General features: G+C 36.7%; 1 pseudogene; it reads right to left on the reverse strand.

Annotated features, from left to right (window-relative positions):
* Positions 1–71: 71 nt before the first annotated feature.
* LOC122068254 lies at positions 72–2,281 on the reverse strand (annotated as a pseudogene).
* Between the last annotated feature and the right edge of the window lie 4,590 nt (positions 2,282–6,871).

Consider the following 6,871-nt stretch of genomic DNA (forward strand, 5'->3'; position numbering starts at 1 on the left):
CATAAACTGGTCCTTTTATGTATATATGGAATAATAGACCCTCCAAAAGCTCCCATGTTGCATTTAAGTACTTGGGAATTGCCTCCAATATTGAGAAGTAATTCTTGTTTGGTTCCTCTTGCACAATCTGTTTTACAAGAAAGACAATGAATAGCTTCAAGTGTGTGTGTGTGTGTGTGTGTGTGTGTGTGTGTGAGAGAGAGAGAGAGAGAGAGAGAGAGAGAGAGAGAGAGAGAGAGAGAGAGAGAGTTACCTTGCCTTCATAGATGCTATTATAGTAGAAGCAGGTACCAAAGTGCTTAAACAAGAAAGTAGAGTCATCACAAGGCAACTTGGGAACCATGTCATTACAATAGACAAGCTTTATATATCTTACACCATGCAGCTTGAATTGTTTCTGTTAAGTTTGCCTCGAATTCTTGACCCGTTTTGAAGATTGACCTACTCCGACATATATCGGCGGCGACCCGAATGGGAAGTTTTCTGAGATCTATGATGGAAGCAGAGGGGTTGGGCCGATAGGCCCAAGCCCGAAGCCCATCACTGATCTCGTATAGGGGTGCGGGGGCTTAACCCCAGTGATATGGTTTGACTGGATCGACTGCGACGCAATGGGTCAACTTGCAACTTGGAGTATATATATAATGTATTATTGTCTTGTTGAAAAAGTCATTGTATATTGGGGTTTTATTGAGCCAGGGTTTCAGAGCGAGTTTTCTCGCCGCTGCTTGGGTGTAATCTCTCTTCTGCATAGTGAAATATCTTTTTCTTCTTCCGAGGACGTAGCACACCACCCTAGTGTGTGAACCTCATTAAATCTCTATGTCGTGCGAATCTTTTGTCTATTTCTTTTCGTATTTTGATCTAACAGTTTCTTCATATATTCTCCAAGCTTCTGATCTCCTACCCTAGGTTGCCCAAATGTATACACTTCCTCTAACCTCTTCAATATCCATGCTTCCTTATGTAATGACAATATCAATGGAAAGAGAATTGCTAATGCACCCCCCAAGCTGTGTCCAGTCACAATGAATTTTTCTTTTGCAGCATTTCTCTCAGCATTTTCCTGATTGCATAATAAGCAATAGGGGGGTGGTTGTCCCCTTGCTCTAGCTTCTTTGTCCATCCTAGTTTTTTTTCACAGGCCTAGAGCTTTCATGAAGTCACCATGGATCTTACCCACACCTGGGAGCTCATCCCAGAAGATGTCAACATCAATAATGCAGTCATCTGCATTGAATAGTTCAGTGCCTCTAAAAGCCACCACAATAATATTTGGGTTAGCCTCTTCATCTTGGAACATGAAAGCCTGTGTTGTCACTTTGTGTTGATAATCTGCATCCAACATTGAAAAATTTAGTGGCAAGTCAATCAGTGACAATATTGGGAAGCTTGCCTTCAGTGTTGTAACTCATCATATTTGGCAGAAAAAGAACAAAAGAATATGGATCTCCTCATCGCCCAGTAGTATAAAGCAGATATAGGAAGCCATTTCTTTTCAGATTACAAAGACTTCTTCCCATTCGTTTTGCAAGCCCCAACTACATTAAGAAATAGACATTTGGCTACATGTTGGGACCTTCCGCTTAACTTTCCCTTCACCCAAGTTCTTGATGTATCATCTTTTTATTATTGTTTCTTCTTTCCTTGCTTTTGATATATCACTATTTATTTACTCATTTTCCCCATCCTGGTTTTGATATATCATCTTTTGGTTATTTGTTTTGATCTTTCGTTTTGAGGTTCCCCCTTATGTTTGCCTTTTTTTGGCTTTGATGTTATACTTTGCACTTCTCGTTTAATATTTTTTTCATTCACCCAAAAGTAAACAAAAATAACAGTCCGAATTATAATTAGTCAACTCTAGCGATACAGAGAAAATCATGGGAAATTGATTGGAATATAGTACTATATATCGTTCTTACCATTCCAAAAATTGTAGAAGCCTAAGAACTTCATCTGCATTAAACCACAAAATTCCGTTATTAAAAAAAAAAAATTGATTCTGTTCTTACCAACAAATTGCATAAATTTGAAGATTTTTTGATGGTGAGGATGAAAATTTATTGCATTGTTGCACCAATTAATGCATGGAAGAACTGAGGTAGCAGAGTCTTTTATGAGGTGGGGTGGGGTGGGGGTAGAGATGATAGTATAAGCATAGTAAATGAAGTTAACTTTGTTATTTAACTAAAGAACCTAAAATATATGGTACCTTCCAGTGACATGTCACCACTTTCTGCACAAAGGCTTTGTTCTCGTAGACTAGTTTAGAGGCCATCATAGAGAGTGCCCAATAATATCTATTGTCTCCATGTTTGATGCTTTTTTCTAATTCCACTCGTCTATCCAAATTTCCAATCATTGAAGTGAAAGTGGCTGATGATTTATCAGGAAGCATTACAACATTCCCAACACACATTTTTTTTTTTTTATTTAAACCAATATTATTTGTTGGTGAACTTATTATCCATCACAAGTTATGACACATGCACATAACATGGACCCCTAATATGAATATTAGAGGGTCAAATCCAAAGCCTTATAACACTTGGTGAAGAGAACTCCTTAAGTATATGAATACCCTAACATTACGAGGACAAGAATATAACAATAACGATAAGGAACTATAGTTCTATAACTACCAAAACTTTTGAAGATATTTCAAATGAGTAAAAGAAGAATTCTTTGTAGAAGATAGTGTGAAGCAAAGTGAGAGATAGACTTTCCTCACACACCTTTAGAATGACTTTGGTGGTTGGGGGATTAGGCTAATCCCTAGTAGAACCAAACCCCTCTAGCAGAAAGTGGCTAAATGCCCCCACCACAAGACTGAAGTTAAAAAATTTGATGAGGAAAAGACTTTGCCTAGGAGGGGCCAGGGGCAAAATGACAGCCCCACCCCACATGAAAAGTGGAAATGTTCACCGTTATGCTTCTAAGAACGCTCTCATTGGCACCATACTAGTGCAAAAGCCATGCTCTCGATCAGAGAACTCCTCCCCAAACTTGATTAGTTAGAAAATATAGGAAGTGACTATAATCATGGTTTAGGAAATTCTAGAAAAATCTAATTAATAGCCTCAAAATGTTTTTTAAAGCCTTTTTATTTCTGGATAATGGAAAATGGTACAAGCTTAACACTTGATAGAACTCTTAGATAGTGATAGAAAATTTTGCGTGGCTATTTTTCCTTGCTTCTATGATGAAACTTTTCGACTCTAATCTTCTAAATCTGGTTCTTGAGCAATTTCTTATCTACTTATCTGTTCGATATTCTGAGAATGACTCATCTGGGTGTCTGAGATCAGGTCAAGAACTGATCAACCAGCCTTTCAGTTCTGTAAACAACTAAAATGGGAAAACAAACCATAAGATAAGGAACTAAGGAAGCAGACAAACCTGTAATGAAATCGAGCAAAAGCTAGGTGAAACTGCCATTACAGGATAGAAGGTTCAGCCACTGCTCCAACACTGAACCAACCCAAAACATGGGCTTTTCTGATAGGAGGAGAATCTTTTGTGAGAGAAGAGAAATAAAGATGAGCCATCCAAGTTGTTGATGATCGGCTACTTAGTGCCTTCTTGACATTTTACAAATCTTCTTCTAAGTCACTGGAAAAAAAAAAAGGGCAGAAGAGATAAAAAAAACTTGCTTCTTCTGGCTTCAACACAAGATAGTTTTCACAGAATCCATCAATATTGCAAGCCATGGACAGACCCACAGAGAAGAAGAAAGGGAGCAAGGCAGAACAAGATGATGAAGAAGAAGAGGACATGATGGTTCTGAGTCGAACTCAATGTCTCAGACTCCACTTACCCCAAGGCATCCATAAACAAAGGTGGTCTGTTCATATTTAAGTGTAAACTTTGAATTAAGGTAGATGGGGTCCCATGATTGGCTTGCCAGTAATGACTGTTTTTTAGGGGGAGAAGCAATACTGGAACTGGTGATTATAATTACATTACCCAAAAGGCATCCATAATACACGTCAAAGAGAATACTTTTGTTCAATTTTAATGTGTGAATGTAGTTGGGTAAAAACCATTAATTTGATGTCTTGACAAGAAACTGAAGAAACACACAGAGAAAAGAGAAGGCTCAAAAAAAAGCTCAGAGAAAAGATATGCAGATGACTTATCTATATACCAAGGCAGCATTCTCTCTCTCTCTCTCTCTCTCCAAAAAGGAAATAGAGCACCCTCTCTGCAGTCTGGACTTTCCCAACTCTTTCCCTATCATCAAAACAAGTACATATGGAGGGAGCTGAATGATGTGAGAAGTTTTTATAAGAAAAAAAAAAGGAAAGAAGATGGTGTGCTGTCCATGGATTCTACGTGCCCGTATATTCTACATGTAGATTGAAAAGTCACCATATTAAGTTTGTTAGATCAAACACCAAGAAAATATGAAAATAAACAGATAATAGATTTGCACAACATAGAGATTTAATGAGCTTCACACACCGGTGTGGTGTGCTACATCCTTTGGCGAAGAAGAAGATGTTTCACTATAGATTACACACAAGCAGCGGCGAGAAAACTCGCCCTAAAACCCTAGCTGAAATAAAACCCCCAAAATTACAATGACTTTCTCAACAAGATAACAGTACATTACATACTCCACATCACGGGTCGACCCATCGGGTCACAGTTAATTCGGTCTAACCAAACCCTCTGCTTCCATCACAGATCTCAGAAAACTTCTCATTCGGGTCGCCACCAAAATATGTCGAAGCGGGTCAATCTTCAAAACGGGTCAAGAATTTGAGACAAACCTAACAAAGTTTGGTCCTTATTTTCTTTGTTCAACTAATTGAAAAACCTAATATCCCTTAGAAGATCTTAGTGTGAAGTTATTGTTGCTCTTTTTTTTTTTTTTTTTTTGTCCTATAGAATTTTGATTTTACCAGTATTTCTTAGATTTTTGTCCCAATTTCAACTGGCTCCTTTTGTCTTGTAATTTTTTTTCTTTTCATTCCTTTTGAATTTAATATATTTTTTTATTTATCAAAAAAAAAAAATCCTGGCCAAGAAAAGATAGCCGATGCTGCTATAGAATATAGACTTTGAAAGGCTATGGATGAACCCAGGCTACCTAACCTTCAATATTGTCAACCACAGGCAAATCCATATGAAAGGAAATCTGGAAGGACCGATAATTATGACCCAGGTGACAAAAACACTTACAAAAGGAAACCTTTTTTCTTGGTATCTTCCATTACTAGCTTACAATAAGAGAACTTTACAACAAGGAAACTCTACAAAAGAACTTTAGAGAGAATAGTGATACTAGAATAACTGATGATCACAACTGAGGAGGGGGTCTCCTTTTATAGACTCCGGATTTAAAGACCTCTGAAGTCCGTGGATTTGAGTGTAACTTAAATCCGTAAACTGTAACTTGCTACAGTACCGGTATTAAGTGCATAGTTCCGGTAAATATATGGTAACGTTATCATGAGAGTCATGTGAGATGTCATGATAGTTCTATATGGTTGGTCCATTTTATGCTTCCATCCTATTATCAATGTTGTGCTCAGTTATAGAATTAAAACTTCTTGTCGAAGAGTGCCCTCTATAACCGAGTAAGTCTTCATCCATTGCTTCTTATAAGGCAATGGTAGATTGGACATCCAAGAGTAAATCCAATGGTGCGTCCAATGGTATCAAGTCCATAATATTGTTAAGAAATTGATTTGCTTTAGTTTCTTGCTGAGGATTGACTATGTAGCCAATATGAATGTCTATGCAAAATAATCTTCGACCGTCAGTTACTTTGGTAGTAAATCGGTCTCCTGCTGCTTCAAAGGTTTTTCTCCTTAATGTTATTAATGCACCTTTCTAGATTTATCGATGATCACTGTCTTGGATTATGTCAAGACTTATATCTTCTTCAATCTTGGGGGGCCCAATATATGAATCTTGGTTGGCAGTAGTAAGAATCAAGATTTGATAGGGTTGATAAAAATGTTCTCTTTCCCATCATCCCAAAGACGAATAAATATTAAAAACCAAACCGGGACAAAACTTCCAATTTTTGAAAGTATGATAAATCATGCTTTGCATCATCTTAGGTAGATGACGGATAAATTCTATGTTGTCAAGTTGAAAAATATTTCATCCACAGAGTTCCCATTCAATAGTGTGCATATCCCATGAGTTAGTGGAAGGATAAAAAAGAACTCTAAGATAATTTTCTTGTAAAAACAATCTTTTAGATATTTTTGTAATATCTGTTTAAAATGAAAAATATTATCTTCGACAATTTTTCTTTTGATGAATTTGAAGCATTCCTTGGGTTGTACATGCCTCGTCTTTTCATAAATACAAATTCATTTGATTTTATGAAAAATGAGTTTATCATGAAAATCAATAAGAAATTCAGAAAGCTTGAGAAAATTGTTTATTTTCTCATATTTAATATCATCGTCAAAATTCATTTGGGTAATGATTTTGAAGATCAATTCTTGAAAATTTTTGTGGTTTTCAAAATATTGAGCAAGGATTGTGGAAAGAGTATGCAAATCTTGTCTGAAAGCTTTTTTCTTCTTGCCACAGTGTGATTTTCATACTTGACTAATCATGTAATAGACATCGTTGGAGAGTCCTTGATGTCTATGAAATTCAGTGAATTTGAATTCAGAGACTTCTGTAGGCTCTTTTTGTAAGAGATTTTGAAGTCGGATATCATTTTGCATCTGATTCACTTGTAGGTAAGTGAGAGGGGTCTCATATGGGTTTTGTGACCACTGAATTTGAAAATATGCAGTTTAAGATAATGGAGTTTGTGTCCATTGAATATGAGATAGTGGAGTCCATTGAGATATTTCTGGTGTAAGAGAATGTTGAAATGATCCGCTTGGGGTAA

The sequence above is a fragment of the Macadamia integrifolia genome, unplaced genomic scaffold (assembly GCF_013358625.1).
Source record: "Macadamia integrifolia cultivar HAES 741 unplaced genomic scaffold, SCU_Mint_v3 scaffold3637, whole genome shotgun sequence".
NCBI lineage: Eukaryota > Viridiplantae > Streptophyta > Magnoliopsida > Proteales > Proteaceae > Macadamia > Macadamia integrifolia.